This window comes from Telopea speciosissima, chromosome 8 (genome assembly GCF_018873765.1).
Source record: "Telopea speciosissima isolate NSW1024214 ecotype Mountain lineage chromosome 8, Tspe_v1, whole genome shotgun sequence".
In the NCBI taxonomy this organism is placed as follows: Eukaryota; Viridiplantae; Streptophyta; class Magnoliopsida; order Proteales; family Proteaceae; genus Telopea; species Telopea speciosissima.
In genome coordinates, this window is record NC_057923.1 from 57887345 (window position 1) to 57903685 (window position 16341).

The 16341-nt window shown below is 35.6% G+C and overlaps 1 protein-coding gene across 1 annotated transcript in view; it reads right to left on the minus strand.

The window, feature by feature from the left end:
* The window catches only part of LOC122671436 (regulation of nuclear pre-mRNA domain-containing protein 1B-like), a 77132-nt gene extending 75730 nt beyond the window's left edge, over nucleotides 1-1402 (minus strand). The window contains exon 1 of the mRNA XM_043868639.1: nucleotides 1241-1402. The gene's annotated coding sequence lies outside the window, so the exon portion shown is untranslated. The remainder of the gene's footprint in view (nucleotides 1-1240) is intronic.
* Between the last annotated feature and the right edge of the window lie 14939 nt (nucleotides 1403-16341).

Genomic DNA, 16341 nt, shown 5'->3' on the forward strand with positions numbered 1-16341 from the left:
CAGTCTCCTCTTGTTGTATTGATTCCCCAAGGAACAGGCACATTGTTGCATCCTAGGGTCTTTCTCCTTGCACTTTGTAGCCCTTCTCCTCTGCTGCCTGTGGAAGTGGTTTTTCTATCAGCATTGTTGTCTTTGATTTTTCTTCTTTCCCTCTTGCGAGGCCCCTTGTATCTCCTTTCTCTTTAATAATGAATTCTTAATTCACCAAAGAAAAAAAGCAAACTACAGTAGCCCGTTCGAGTACTGAAGCTGAGTATAGAGTAATGGTTCACACTACAACTACGTTGATGTGGCTTAGATCCTTTGTTCAAGAGCTTGGTTTTCTGATCAGCAAACAATGGACATGTTCTCTGATAATAAGGCAACTATTTATATTGCTAGTAATCCTATTTTTCATGAGAGGACTCAGCATATTGAAGTGGACTGTCATTTTGTTTGGATGCAGTGATGAAGAAATTGATTTCCACTCCATTTGTTAGCTCTAATAATCAACTTGGAGCCTCATTTACCAAAGCCTTGTTTCAAATGTGTTTCTCCAAGGATGTTCCAAGCTGTGTATGGGTAATATCTATGCTCCAGCTTGAGGGGGAGTATTAAGTTATGTAGTTATGTGAGTCAACTTTATGGGTTTAGATGCATGTGTCAGTTCTATATGTTAGGGGTACTATTGTCATAGATGTCATATTCTTTACTTTAAGTCGGTTCTAGGTCTGGACTCAGTCTTTACAATTGTAATTGCTCTTCGATTAATATAAATAGACTCCCACGCCCAATGGCTTGAGTATTCCCATTACTCAAACCATGGGTTGTGTTCTCTCCTCTTCTCTTCTTCTCTTCAACTTCTCTCTTCTCCTCTCTTCTCTTCTCTATTTCTTATGACCAGGTACTGATTCAGGTTTTGTTATTTTTACAGATTCATGTTTCGTTGGAGGTGTTAAGTGCTCTAGTTTAAGTCTTAAATTCTTGTCTTGTCCATTTTGTATGGTAAATCACGTAAAAGAAAAAGAGTCAAACAGGTGAATCAGAGTCTCCTCTGAGACATGAAGAACAATTTAACTCTGAGAAGACTACAGAACTGCATTACCTTCCTGAAGCACATATTGATAATACATATAAACAGAATTATGGCATCATAAATTTTAAACTAAACAAACTACACTAGTTCCTTGTTCCCGTGGGGGGGGGGGGGGGAGTTGCAATTGACATTTGACGACGAGAAAAAGAGCAAGATTAAACTAACCCGATTTCCAACAGAAACACCATTCGAATCTTTGAGCTCAACAAGTCACAGAAAAAGGTTTTCCTTTTTCAGTTTACTTCATTCACAAATTCATACAGAAATCCCCTGAAACGGTAAAAAACCCAAACAGAATCCCAATAAAATCGAAAACTTTAAAGAAGCAAACTCTGAAAGCTGTATTTTGAGGACAGAGGTAGCCTGAACGAACCGAGGAAGCTGAGCTTCAATGGTGGAGACCTTGGAATCGACCTGAGGGTTTAAAGTGGAAACTGTGGAAATCGATTGGTCAGAAACGAAACCCTATATTTCAGATGTTAGAAAACGCGAAGAGATCGGAGTTTGGGTTTTGTATCCGTGGTATGAAAGGGAAAGAGAGAGAGATCCAACACAGATTTGATGGAGCAGGGAAGCCGGGAGCGATGTCTTTGGACGCATTTGTGGTTTCTTGGCAATTACAGTAACACCACTGAGATCAACCAAATTGCTAAGGTCGCGTTTGGGTACAATTCCAATTATCGATTCTAGCAGTTCTGGTGTGTAAGTTTGGCCCAAGTTCACTGAGCTAATTTTTTAGAGGGGAGGGTTTTTCATGCCCGGTAGTGGAGGGCAGGAGGCTACACGAGTAGGCAGGAGCCAATGAGCACCTCTTAATCAGTTCAATCAATGGGGGTTTGAGAAGTCATTTCATGGGAGGAGGAGATAAATAGAAAGAAGGGGTGGTAGCGCAGGATACGCCCCGGACAGGAAACATTCATCCTTCCTAGAATTATCAATAGCTAGTGAGTGTAACATTCCACAAAGTAACATTAATAATCATTTTAATCTCAATAGGATGAGGTCTTCATGCACCGCATTAGAAGGGTAGGATAAGACCGCACACGGCCATGCACAAAACCGTTTGTCATCTTAATTAATAAGAAAGAAAAGTTTACCTCCACCGAGGGAGAGGGAAAACCCATGATCTCACTATCACTGTTACTCTTTCATACTAGTTGAAGGTCTGTAATACCCCTCCCTCGTTTATGACACTTATCCCATCCCTCTTAATGCCTACAGTGAAGTTCACTGTGGGTTATTACCGGGAAAAAAAATAAGTTCATTGGGCAAAAAACCAAACCCCAATAAAAATGATACATTTATGTGGAAAAGCTCATAGAAGTTGCCTCTCCTGCCCCGCAAAATTGAGTGCCAACTGCCAACAAATACACTATGTGGCACATATTTGTGCCATTAAGAAGAAGATAAAAAGGCATCCTTAAACCAACAATTGCCTAGCTCAGTTGGTGAGCCGTGGTGCGCTTCATGCCCATGCTCACCAGGAGGTCTCGAGTTCGAGTCTCCTGGCTGGTACCTTATCTCCTCCCCGATTCAATCCCCCCCCCCTCTATACAAAATATATATAAAGCTCCTAATTTCAAAAAAAGGCATCCTTAATGGTTCGTGTAGGAAACATTATGCCAAGAAAAAAAAACTTATTCAGAAATTCATTTAGAGAGAACGAGGGAAAATGGGTTTCCTATGCGAACCATGAGTAAAACCATTCCCACAGATTACCAGAGGTTTAGAATACGTAAACATGATGGCTAATTCGTATACTTTTAGTTTGAATTTTTTTTTAAGCTTTTAATCCTCTAGTGTTAAATTTGTCTATCCATCATATTTATGATGATTTAATATGCTAAATTAATAATCACAGTCCAAAACAACAGTCAAAAAATATTGAAACATAATGGTAGAATTTGTTAGGAACGAATGCATTAATACAAGGAAGAAACCAATTATATAATCACATAAGAACACAAACATTTAACTTGGTTTGGTATGAATGCCTTCATCCACCTTAAATAACCAGATAATTTTTTACTAAGCTAGAAAACACTCTACACAACTCTCCATCTCACAGTGTGATCTCCTTTGCTTGTGTCTTAGGTTTTTCTCACATAGATAATATATAGAAAACACTAAAAAAACCCTAATCCCCACACAATTATGATTTTACATATGTACATGTAATGGATCCAAAACTTGATCAAACATATACAAGCTCAATAATTCCTATGTGGCCACCGTAGAATTCAAAATACAAAACCCACAATCTCTACTATACCTTGGATTTTGCAAACCATTATAAAAATGATGTTAATGTCGATTATGCAAACTCTGTCACTATATTTGCATGTCTGTCATACCCAAACCGATAAGGACTATACCTCCGACTAAGGTGTCTTGCACAACTCATTGTCCCGTGATGTGATGTGGCTCCACCTCTCCTACCACTGCAACTCAATCAGAGGGATCGATTCCATTAAAAAATGCAAAGCAAAATAGACATGCTTCTTTTCCAGACCTACATGTGTTCACATCCTGAATTATTTTATGTTTTCGTCATCTACCTATACTTATTACCAAAGTTCCAACAGTTGCTCCTCCTATTTCAACACTCATAGCATATTTGTGCGAATTCCCAATCATCCTTCCTCATATTACGACCATGGACCTTCTAGAGGCCATAAATTATCCACCTTCAGATGAACATCTAAAACCTCATGAATCTAGTGTTCCCAGAGAAATCAGATTTTTTTGTAGATTCTGTATACATCTAAACACAATCAAAGTTTGCACGATCCCATCAAACATGCAAAATTGAACAATTCTAATCATAACATTTTTGCATTCAACATTATTCTGTCATTTTATCATACCATTATCACATACATGATATGTAGTAAAGTAAGACCTAACTGAGCATATATGAAATGAACAACCATAATCTATAATCTAATATGAAGTTTCTATATCTTACGAAATAGTGAGATAAACAGCTCCATCACTCCAACCCTTCCGCAATAGTAGTATTGAACAATTTATCTCCATGCTTCTTCTTATCATCCCACTTTAAATGACCTTCTTCATCACAATTTTGTGATATTTCGACCTAGAAGTACCCTAATTCTTATCAAACTCTTCATTCCCTCTAACAATTGAAGGCCATATAATTAACAACCTTGATTTGTACCTGCTCTCCAGTTTTGTCCATACTTCCTCTGGATTTGTCTACCTGATGACCTCATTAAGAATGTCATCCTTAAAATACAACTGGATTGTGTTATTCGCTAGATCCCTTAATTTTAGTCACTCGTCTTTCGTCATCTTATTAAGCTTATTTGAGTTTTTCCTGAGAGCTTTGACTTTCCCCTCCCATGTAAGAATATTCTCCATATATTATTTCCACAAGATGAAGTAATTGTGGCTACTAAAGTTTTATATGGAGAAACTTTAAGTATTTACTACCATCCAATTTACATGATATATGTGCCCTTTGTGCCTGCCATCAACCTCAACGGACTTGACAACTGTTGATTTTGCACAAACTCGTATGATCTATACGAACAAAATGAAATATGCTTAATTCGCACAGTTCATTGAGTTTGCGGTACCAAAAAAACTCAAAACTTAGGACTACACACACACTAAGCTCTTAATTTTTTCACTGTGAAACACTCTTTCCCTTTATCTGGTTGTGCACCATCCTTTTTCTCACCTTCCTTCTTTTTTCTTTCCTAAGTCGAGGGGTTTCGTCTCACATTTTTCTCATTTGTGAAACCAACCTTTTTTTTTAGAATAATGTGAAAGACTCTCCTCATGTCTTACCTATTTTACTATTTATATCATTTTTTTGTTTTATTCTTCCCCCTCAAACCTAGCGCACCTACTCCTAATTCCTTGCACATCGTCCTTTTTATTTTCTTAGAAAACCATGCATGACCTACTTCTCTTAGGAAAATATATTTTATTTTACTTTCTATCAAAACAAAAAGGAAAACTCACCATGAGGTTGTGCACAAGCTCCTTTTCTTCGAATTGTAAAGTGTTTCTCGCTGTTTAGTTTTCCCTTGTATGTAAATGAAAAATTATCCAGTCACTTCCACATAGAAAAACTGACATGCAGTTGTACCTCTTTCTGCTCTCCTTGTGCACCGTATATTTCTCATATCTTAACACACTACCTACTATGATATACTAAGCTTAACTCTGATATCACTTGTTGGGAACAAATGTATAAACACAAAAAAAAAAAAAAAAAAAAAAAAACCCACAAAACAAACAATTATACAATAACATGATAATTTAATATGGTTCAACATGAATTCCTACATTCACGGGAGAGAACTAGAGAATTTTTCACCAAGTCAAAAAAATCATAATCCCCACACAATTTTAATTTTACTCACGTATATGTAATGGATCTAAAGCACAACCCAAACATATACAAAGCTAATGATAACTATGTGGGCCACTACAGAATTCAAAATGAATTGTATCATTCTAATTAGAATATTCCATACCTTAAGATAATATGATCTTTATCATCATGACTGCTATGAAGTAATACACTAAGGCCTAGTTTGTTTAAAAGGGAAGATGGGATGGGATTGTTGGAAAGATGAGACCCGCATATTGGTGGGGGTTTTATTGGAGTGAAAATGTTTAGGTAAATTTACTTTTTTCATAAATAGTAATCCAAACCCACATCAACAGACAAAACATTTGGATAGACTAAGGGTGGGATTTTGAAGTGTTATATCAGCAGACAAAGCATTTAATGTTGTTTCCCCAAACTTTTGTAAGTTTACCACCCCGGGATAACCAAACTAGGTTGGGCGGATTATAAAGTACCACATCAACATTTTACCAACCCACCTAAGTCTCCTCTAAACAAACATTTATGCCTCGTTTGTTTAAAGGGGGAGATGGGGTGGGATTGTTGAGAAGATAAGACCAACATGTTGGTGGGGATTTCGTTGGGGTGAATATATTGAGGTAAAGTTACTTTTCCCGTGAACATTATTTGGTAGGACTTTGGACAACAAAGGGGTGAGATTTTGAAGTGTCACGTCAGCAGACAAAGCAATTAATGTTGTTCCCTGAGCTTTTGTAAGTTCACCACCCCAAATTAACCAAACAAGGTTGGAGTGGTATTTTGATCTGCCCATCTAAATAAACGAGGCCTAAATGTTTGTTTAAAAGGGACTTAGGTGGGGTGAAAAAATGCTGATGTGGTACTTCAAAATCCAACCTTGTTTAGTTGATTTGATGTGGTAAACTTAAAAAATCTCAAGAGATATCATTAATTGCTTTGTCTGTTGATATAGCGCTTCAAAATCTCGCCCCTTTGTTATCCAAAGTCTCACCAAATTGGTGGATGGTGGGACTTTGATTACTGTTCATTGAAAAAATAACTTTACATTAATATTTCTACCTCAATAGAACACACCAACATAAGGGTCTCATCTTCCTAACAATCTCACCCCAACTTTCCCTCTAAATAAACGAGGCTTAAATATTTGACGGAGATTAAGATGGGGTTGAAAAATGCTGATATGACATTTCAAAATCCCACCCCAATCTTGTTTGTTTAACTTGAGATGATGAACTTACAAAAGCTCAGTGCACAACATTAAATGCTTTGTTTGTTGACGTGGTACTTGAGAATCCCATACCTATGTTATCCAAAGTCCCATAAAAAACAAAGGACTTAGGTTACTATTCATGATAAAAGTAAAAATCCCACCCCCCAACCCACTACACTATGGGACTTAGTCCCACAATATTCCCACCTCATCCTCCACATCAAACAAACGAGGCTTAAATAAGCACTCACAATTCATATTAAAAGTTTTCTTCCAATTGAAATATTATAAAAGATGTGTATTATGATTGCTACTTACTAATCTTAACTAATCTTACTAACTAGTCATAATCTAAGTCACTAATCCTAAACCCAAGTAACTAAGTATGACATGATGCAATAACCTAAGCCAAATGACTAAGTTATGCTAAACTAGGTTATAGTACATGAGATTAAATACGTTAAGAAAAATGTAGAACCCTAATGATTTAATTAACGCATTATGAGTTCTAATCAGACTAATTGATTAAACTTACTCCTACATAATTGGTTAAGTGGATTATGAAGTCATAATTACTCTAATTGAAACGACTTTTAACTATATTAAAACTATGTTTATGAATCGTGTTAGATGATTAAAAGAAATGTATCATATATAAGAATTATGGACTTACTTAATTATTTAAGTTGATTAGTTGGTGAGAATCAAGTTGCATAAATCGATCCAGTTCACTCTTTAATTTAGGGATGTACTGATCCAACCCATTGTGGTTTAGGGTGTGGAGTCAGGACGGCATTATATATATATATATATATATATATATATATATATATATATATATATATATATATATATATATATATATATATATATATATATATATATCATATTTTAGGTTTTCACAGCCTTCATTATATTATTCTCCACTTTACCACAAAAGAGAGTGAGCAAAAGGAGGTTTGAAGTGTTGTAGAAGATCCATAACGAAAGAGAAAATAACATAAAGCACTGCATCGAAATCATCTCCAACATACGAATGGTGAGAGGTATGCCCAATCTTCTCAACTAATTGTTACATCATGTTCTAGGTTTCTCAGTATGGTTTACGATCAGGGTTTTATCCCAAAGATTAAATTCAAACAGTTGGTATCAGAGTCATACCATACAAAACTAGAATCGATACTTTGTTTTTACATATTGGTTACTATTTTACAATCGAGACTATCCCATCGACAATATGTGTTTTTCGATCAAATAAAGATACCGACAAATGATAAGACGCTTTCGATTTTCCAAAATAGAAAAAATAGTTTCTCTGTTTTTATTATATTTTAAGAGAAATTTATCATCAGTTACGAAATAGGACTAATACAACATCATTTGCTTTTTCAAAGCAAGGGACTTGGATGTTTGGATTAAAAGAAAAAACTCCTTAAAGTAAGGGGTTTCAAGGTTTTTATTCAGAGAGAAGAATGACTCGAATTTGTGAAGGGGGCCTTCCTTTAGATTTTTTGTTTTAAAAAAAAGTTACCTGTCGATGGCGATCTTGTGTTTAAGATGCAGGATAAGAACTCTAAAGAAGTTGAACGATGGCGTTGCGAGTAAAAAATTAGCAGGACCAACATCACGTTTTCAAAAAAAATAAATTATTGTTTGCGATATTTGCTAACAGGGAAGGGTCTTTTCAGCCTTGAGATGAAAGGACCCTGTAATACCTTGCTCGCAATTCACATAACCCATTATGGTTCTTGAATCTTGAAACCAAATGTTAGGGATGCTTTGTTTCTTAATATATTTATTATTATTATAATAATATATTAAGGGTTGCAATAGTTGCAATCGACGACTAAAGAAAAGAAGAAGAAAAAGAAAGTTTTACTTTCTAAAATCCTATATGTAAATGATCATACTACCCCTTTTCTTTTCTTTTCTTTATAAATATGAAATAGTGAGTTTGATAAGACTTGGCCGAGAATCAGTTTGATGTAGAGTTGATTCCATGTAGGATAGTAGGAGACCGTCACTATCGGAGGTCTATCCCAATAATAAATAAGACTTTAGCATGTTTAAAAGGAGTTTTAAACTATGGGGACATCAAATTTTAATAGAGTATGATACTTGTTATATTTAAAAAAAGTTCTAGAGTGATAACCATAAAGTGGTTAAAGTAAACCATTATTTACTTTTGTCTTTGCCAAAAAGAAAAGTGATGTGATTTGACTGATGGTGCAAGATTGAACCTAGACAGTGTACCAAAATGAACAAAAACTTGACTAGGTCAAGTTAAATCAAAACGGGTTGAACCGGACCGGGTTGGGTTGGCGTGTTAACCCGGTAACCTTATTTGGTGATCCCTTTTCTGACCCATCGGGTCGACTATCATATTCTGTCATTGGTGGCATTTTCTGGTGCTAATCGGTAAAATTCTGACATGAACAGTAACCGATGGTATTAAAATAGATTTTTTAAATCAATTTAACTTCATTTAGAACTTGATTTCTATTTATTATTATTTATGTTTCTGTTTCGCTATAGAAATCTGGTTGACAATAGAAACAAAACATTAAAGTGTTCCAAGACTGCTATGAGAGTTCTGGCATCATTTTTTATTCCAGTTTTACTCCGGAATGTTTTTGAATGAATTATTAATGTTCTATTTTGTTATCGAACTTGTTAATGTGTAATTTTTTGCTCCATTTGATTTTTAATGTCCGAGAAACACATTGAAATGTATGTTCCTGTACATATATATACATATCTCCGATAGAGAAAACATGAGAGGATTGAGTGGAATCCATCAGAGTGGTACGTACTTCGATTATGTCTTTCCTAACAATAAAGATGGCATTTTTCCAAAGGTGATGTCATCAAGTATGTGGCATATGCACATGTATAAGAAGGGACATTGACTTAGGGGTCCTTTTGCCCAAAGGTTATTGAAAATCTGAAGGTTAATGTTCTTTTCACAGTTAATACAATGAAATAAAAAGGGACATTGACTTAGGGGTTCTTTTGCCCAAAGGTGATTGAATTTCCAAAAATTAGTATTATATTCATAATTAATGCAAAAAAATAAGAGGATCAGTGAATTCCTATCCCTAAGGATAGAGATACAGTTGAAGTTATAACTCTTATTTATAACACATTGCTACTATTACTTGTTTAAATATTATGATTTATGTTTTGAACTAGCATGCATTGTATTGTTATAAATAACTTTAAGGGAAAACATCAAGAATTGTTGTGAATTTATTTAAATTTACATTTATTAGATGTTGTGCATATTGATCATGGTTTTGATTGTTTTATCATATTATTATTATCTTATTTTTTGTAATAAGAGCTTCCGCACATGATTAGCTGTATGGTATATGTTTATGATAAACTGTGAAAGCGTTCGGTGGAGTCCACCAAAGTGGCATATTCAATTCTCTTATGATTTTATAGCAAAGTTTGTGACATTTGCTCAAAGTTAAAGAAATTCATATGCACACAAATTGGAAAGGACAGTAACCTAGAGGTACTTCTACCAAAAGGTGTTAAGATTTTTGAAAGTTATTCTTTTTGCAGCAAATGCAGATTAATAAGAGGATCAGTGCATTCATAGCCCAAAGGATAAAAATGCAGTACCGGTTGTAACTCTTATTCAATTTTATTTTGCTAGTTGTATTAATTTTATCAATGGCTAGTCTGGTTATTAATGTTTTATTTATGAGTTGTGGACTCTTCAGTTGCCTTCTTTTTTAAGAACAACCATACATCAACAGTTCCAACTACATTGAGATTAAGTATTTTCTAGTATGGAAAAAAGGTTAATGAAATGCATGTCGTGGTGGAATACATTGTGACTGATAGAATGTTGGCAAATCCTTTTACAAAGGCTTTGCTAGTGGGAGTGTTCAAAGGTCATGCTTCCAACATTAGTGTAATTGAGTCTTTTGATATGCTTGGTTTGTGAGAGCTTTTTATCCTATTGTCTATTTCATTTATATTTAAAATTTTACCCCGTGTGTTTGGGCACAGTTTGATGGATTTTGGTTATATTTCTAATTTAATTTCTGCATTTATTTTATACAAAGTTATTCCATCATTCATTTATTTGTTGAACAGATTATAGGCAGTATTTGTCACAGTTTATAGGCAGTATGTGTCTCAGATTAAAGACGGTTTTGCCACAGTTCATAGGCAGTTTTGCCACAATTTAATTAAATGCATTATGAATCCAAATTATTATAATTATTTAAATATTTAAACTAATTAAATGCTATATTAGACACTTAAATAACTATTTCAGGTTAGGTAAATAGGTATAAAAGTTCTAAATATGTGATATGCTATATATAAAATATATTATGTACCAACTAAGATTATACTATAAGTATACTAATATAAGCTACGATTATGCTATATTAAAGTATGTACTAAAGTTATGTTATACTAATGTATTCATATATATATATATTAAATTTTACTATAATATGCTATATAAATTAAGCCTATGTTGCACTAAGGTTATATATTTTACCTAACTAAACCAATGAATGAAAGATTATGTTAATGATAAACTAAACAAGTTAAATGAGCAACTTACTATGCCCAAAATGAATGTACTAAGCAAGTTATAAAATATAATTTAACAAAATTGAGCTAAACATGCGAATCATACTACTTTGATCTACTTAACACATGGTTGAATGTCTAGTTAAAGCATGATTAAAACTATTTGCAGGTTAGATGTCTAAACTAGTTACATTGCGTTAAACATAAATCTAAACACACTAAATGGATAAAGTGATGCCGATTTTGACAGCAAAATCCCAATCTGATTGACCATTAGAATTGGATTGAATTGAAATGGACTTGCCATTTGAATCAAGTTGAATATGTTTAAAACGAGACTATTGCGAGACCAATTGACTGTTGTAGCGTGTATCATTCAGGATCCCCATTTACAGATAATGCACTCAAAGGCCCAGCTGTGGGTTCAATCTCTCCACACATCCCAATCAACTATTGACCAAGGGTGCCAATTCTAAACATCAAAATCCATTTTGCATTTTGAAATATTCGGCCCTCTGCCCACGTAACCAGATCCATGTACACAGCCTATTCCAAAATTTTGATAGTCCATAATTTAAAATAAAATCCAACCTCTTAATAAAAACAACATGGTATAAGATCCAACAAGCCTGAACCTAAATTAAATAAAAATCCCAAAAAGCCAAACCCGAACTATTTTGTAGCCCATGGACCAAGAGACTCAATGTGAACTGCACCGAACCTAACACCATTATCTCTTAAACCTCAAACAAATCTTGACCATTTGATCTGATGGGGGGAGTCTAGGGTGGACCCCAACCCTTGATCGTAGGGCTACATCGGTATAAGGAACCAAATTAGGATTTTTTAGGGGATTGGGATACAAGTACAATAGCGAAAAGGAGGCAACCCAGTGGGAACTCGTCCCCGGAGAAGATGGTCAGAGCATAGAGATCAGTGGCCACATCTATTGTGTAATCGTAGTCAAGCAACAAACACATTCATGAGTCCCTGGTAAGGTACTTCATTATGCAAAGATCCGACTACCGATGACTGCGACAGTTACTCTGAAAATGCAGTTCCGAAAACTAAAACTCCCAAGTGCATTATCTTAAACCAAGCTCGAGCCTCAATTGCGGTTTCAATCTTTTTTAAGGTTTTCGAGTGTGAGGGTATTGGCCCAGGAAATTGGGGAATTGATTTCTACCTGAGGGCTTGGACGAGATTGATTGAGGATTGAGGATATCTTTAGTTGTAGAGGATGAGTGAGAGTAGCTGAGAGGGAGAGAGAATGGTGAAATAGAAGGAGAGGGGGAAGATAGGGCCTATAGACTTACCTACGATTGTCGTGGTTGAGTAGTTAAGAAAGGAGATATGGTGGTTACTGGGGGTGGTGATGTGTGGCGATCGGGGTTAGGTTATGAAGATGGGTTGTAGGTGAGTGAAAAGAAGAAGAAGATGTAGAGGGGACGTGAAGATTGGATGAAGACTACTCAGTAGTCTAATAGGTGTTGGCCGAGATTGAGTAGAAGAAAGGAGACTAAAGAGGGGGGTCGACGACCATGGCTGTGGAGAGGAGAAAGAGAAGAAGATCCCAACCTTAATCAATGTAACCCTGATCATATGAAGTCCAATTAATAAGTTAATCTAATTTAACTGGGTGACATTGATGAATGAATTACATGATTACAAGTCTAATAGATATCCTAACCTAATCAGGATATAGTGAATTGATAAGCTAAGCTATTAAACACATACAATTAATTAAATTAACTATTAACCCTAGCATGAAAGGACTAAACTATTTAATATTAATTAAAACAAGGGGAGAGAAATTACCTAACTGGTTCATTTACGAAATTTGTGATGATCGCGTCTAGAACATGTATCCGATTTGTTGAAGTTAAAAAAAAAGGACTTTAAATATTTTAGTTTACAATGCGTCGAGCCTATGCAATACGCACGGGCAATGCTTGAGAACCCGATGCTCTTTGAGCCTTACCTTTTGTTTACCTTTATAGCCTAACTCTTACACACTCCTTCCCCACGCTTTCGATGTGGGATTAAAGGATGAGTTTTGAAAATAGCTTCGCTGAGGTTGAAGGTGAAAGGCCAACTGTCACAAGCATTACTCACATAATCCTGATTTGAAAATTAAATTCTCTTTCCCAATTTGAGTCTCCCACCTCCCCCCGGCACACTTTAATTAAACTCTCTCCCATGGTTTTCAAATCTTATGATCTGGAAATCAAGTACAATGTGCCTTGCAAGTGACCTTCGTTTGTGGTATCAAACCCAAACGTGTAGATATTATTCTAGCGTGAATAAATTGTAGGTCAAACTACGGTCCTGGGATCAAGTCATGATTCCCAAGGAAAACCAATTATAAACCAATTAGGGTATTGCACGCCCTGGGTTAGCCCATGGTGGCCCATGGGCGCCCTATTTAAATTTTAGGGTTTTCCATGGTCGCCCATGGGAACCTTAGTGCATCCCAATTGGGGTTTGGTCTGACAAACCAATGCCCTGCCCTTATATTTTGTGTTCCATACAATTATGGAACCCAAAACATACGGAGAAAATTCATCTCTAATCCATCACACGGAAAGAGGAATCCATCCCATACCCGAATGCGCAGCGGAAATAAATCGATTCGGGTGTCTTTCGCATCCCATGAATAATCAATAATTAAAATCAAGAGGAATTTGTGAAGAATTGCTAACCTGATGAACCTCAAGTGTTGCTCCTTTAATAGACAGTGGTTCTTCTTCCAATGAGCACTCCAAGTAAACAGATCTGAATCTCCAATGGTGCAGCCAAGGTTCTTCAAGCCAATCCCAGATGCTCTTCAACTCTTCAAGCACAAATCTGGGTTTCTAAAACCCTAATTCTCAATCACAGAGGAGAGAAACAAAAAGAACAAGAAGAGATCACAAGAGGGAGAGATGGACCAAAACACTCCAGGAGGGGGAGAGCCAGAAAACATGGAAGACTGCCTCCCCTCCTGCGTTTTGGTCCTATTTATAATAGTAGGATCTTAATTAAATCCTAGATGGATTTAAATAAATCCCTGTGAGAGTCTGACTCTCTCTCTCTCTTTGTTTGGCAGTTCTATTTAAATTTAAAGTGCTTCTAAAAGGTGAAGAAGCATAATCTAATAGGGAATGATTTAATTAATTACTTTATTTAAATTTATGAATAATTACAATTAGCACCATATCCATTAATTAAATAAAGAACCAATTAATTTAGCACATTTCAAATAACTCCTTACATGATAACAAATTATCATGTACACCCCCCCACTAATCAACACCATCATTATGGAATCTAGGCATGTACACTTGTACTGCCAAACCCCATTCCATAGTACATGTCCATATAAGAGTATCTGTGCATCTGATCGGGTCCCGCAAAACTCTTTAAAATACTTTGTTCAAATAATCATATAATCTATTATTTTATGTAAAATAGATTTCGCAAAAATCATTTCCAAAACGGCACTGGATCCAGATTTCGATCCGACCATACGCAAACAATTTCAATCTTGGTGTTTCCCAATTGGGCAGTGGTGACCATGTTGAGTAACTCCTTCACTCATAAAGTGTTCACGTTTTCCCAGAACACCAGCTTTGACTCGGTTGAGTCTCAGTCATTGATGAACCAAAGAATGCGATCACACTTTGCAATGACAGGGTTCCCTCAGGCAAATGGTGTCGGTGGCACATGTCTATCCCTTCCTACATCTGGCAGTAATATATGAGGGAATCGACAAAGTAGATTCTTCACCAATACACACATCAATCATCTGAGTACTCGCATTCGTACCCTGACATCACATGTCTAGGCATACCCAATGCGACGACCATATGATATGGGTGCCCAACCCAAACCCTAGTCGTGACTACCATTTTAAGTAAAACTTACGGACACATAATGCTCAAAAAGTTTATATCGCATGTGATAATATTAAACCAAAATGTATAAAAGTTCAATACAAAGCATAACCGAATTGAACCGAACCGAACCGGATTTGATGAACATACAAGTCCGACATAAATAATCTTGGATCTCTTGTTTGGTGGGACACCCATGGACTTGTAAATGAGTTGATGTATGTATCTACCAAAAGGTATGTACCATGTATATAAAGACATACCAAAAGCAACATAAGGAGGTGGTCATAATTATTGGACTTTTGACTTGCTAGTTAGTTGATAATTCCTTAATTAATGTTTGTCCATTGCCCTTTTTGGGGTACAGTATTGTTCAAATTTGAGATAATTTAAGTTGGGCAGATTAGAAGTATCAATGGGAGAAGGAATATTCTCATCATAAGAAGGCAACAAGTGAGGAAGAAGAGATAAAAGCAAACCGGAAATCCATCTAGTAACAATGTTTAAGACCAAAGCAAGATGGGGTATAGTATCAACAATGACAATTTGATTATTGTGGGAAAAAATAATAATAAAGAGTAATAGCAACAACATAGAAAAACCAATAAGGATCAAGAGGCTACAGGACAGAAGATTCAAAAAGGGAGGTGAAGAGGGAAAACATCAATGAACTCGAGAGGAACTCTGTCCTTAAACCCAATAGACCTGCATCCCATATTCATTTAGAGAATTTACAAGAAAAAAACACATGCCAAATTGATTCTCTCATTATTACAAAATACACAAAAAATATCTACAGAAAGCCATCAAGTCAATAAATCCAAACATGAATACCATCATGAAGAACCCTCCAAACATGGATCTCAAATTTTAGGTGAATGTTAAGTTTCTAGAAGAAACTCTACCACCTAAATAAATTCATGTTACCAGTTAGTGTGGGGGTAGAAGCAATATGAGTCTAAGTACCTTCAGATTGTACAAATTTAGCTGGCAAGCTTAGTGGTTTAAGACAATATCAAAGTAGCAAACCAGAGAATCAGCAGAGAGAGGTGAGAGGAATGAGGGTAAAAGGGGACTAACTAGAGAGAAGAGATCAATCCAAGCAGTCTCCCAAAACCTTTATTTATATTGGAGAGGATTCCTATTTGTAATAAGAATCAAATATAGAACTAAACCTTAACTCAACTACTAACTAAACATATAATTAACCCCAAATTTTGATAGAGGAGAGATTCCCATATCGAGTAACAATTAC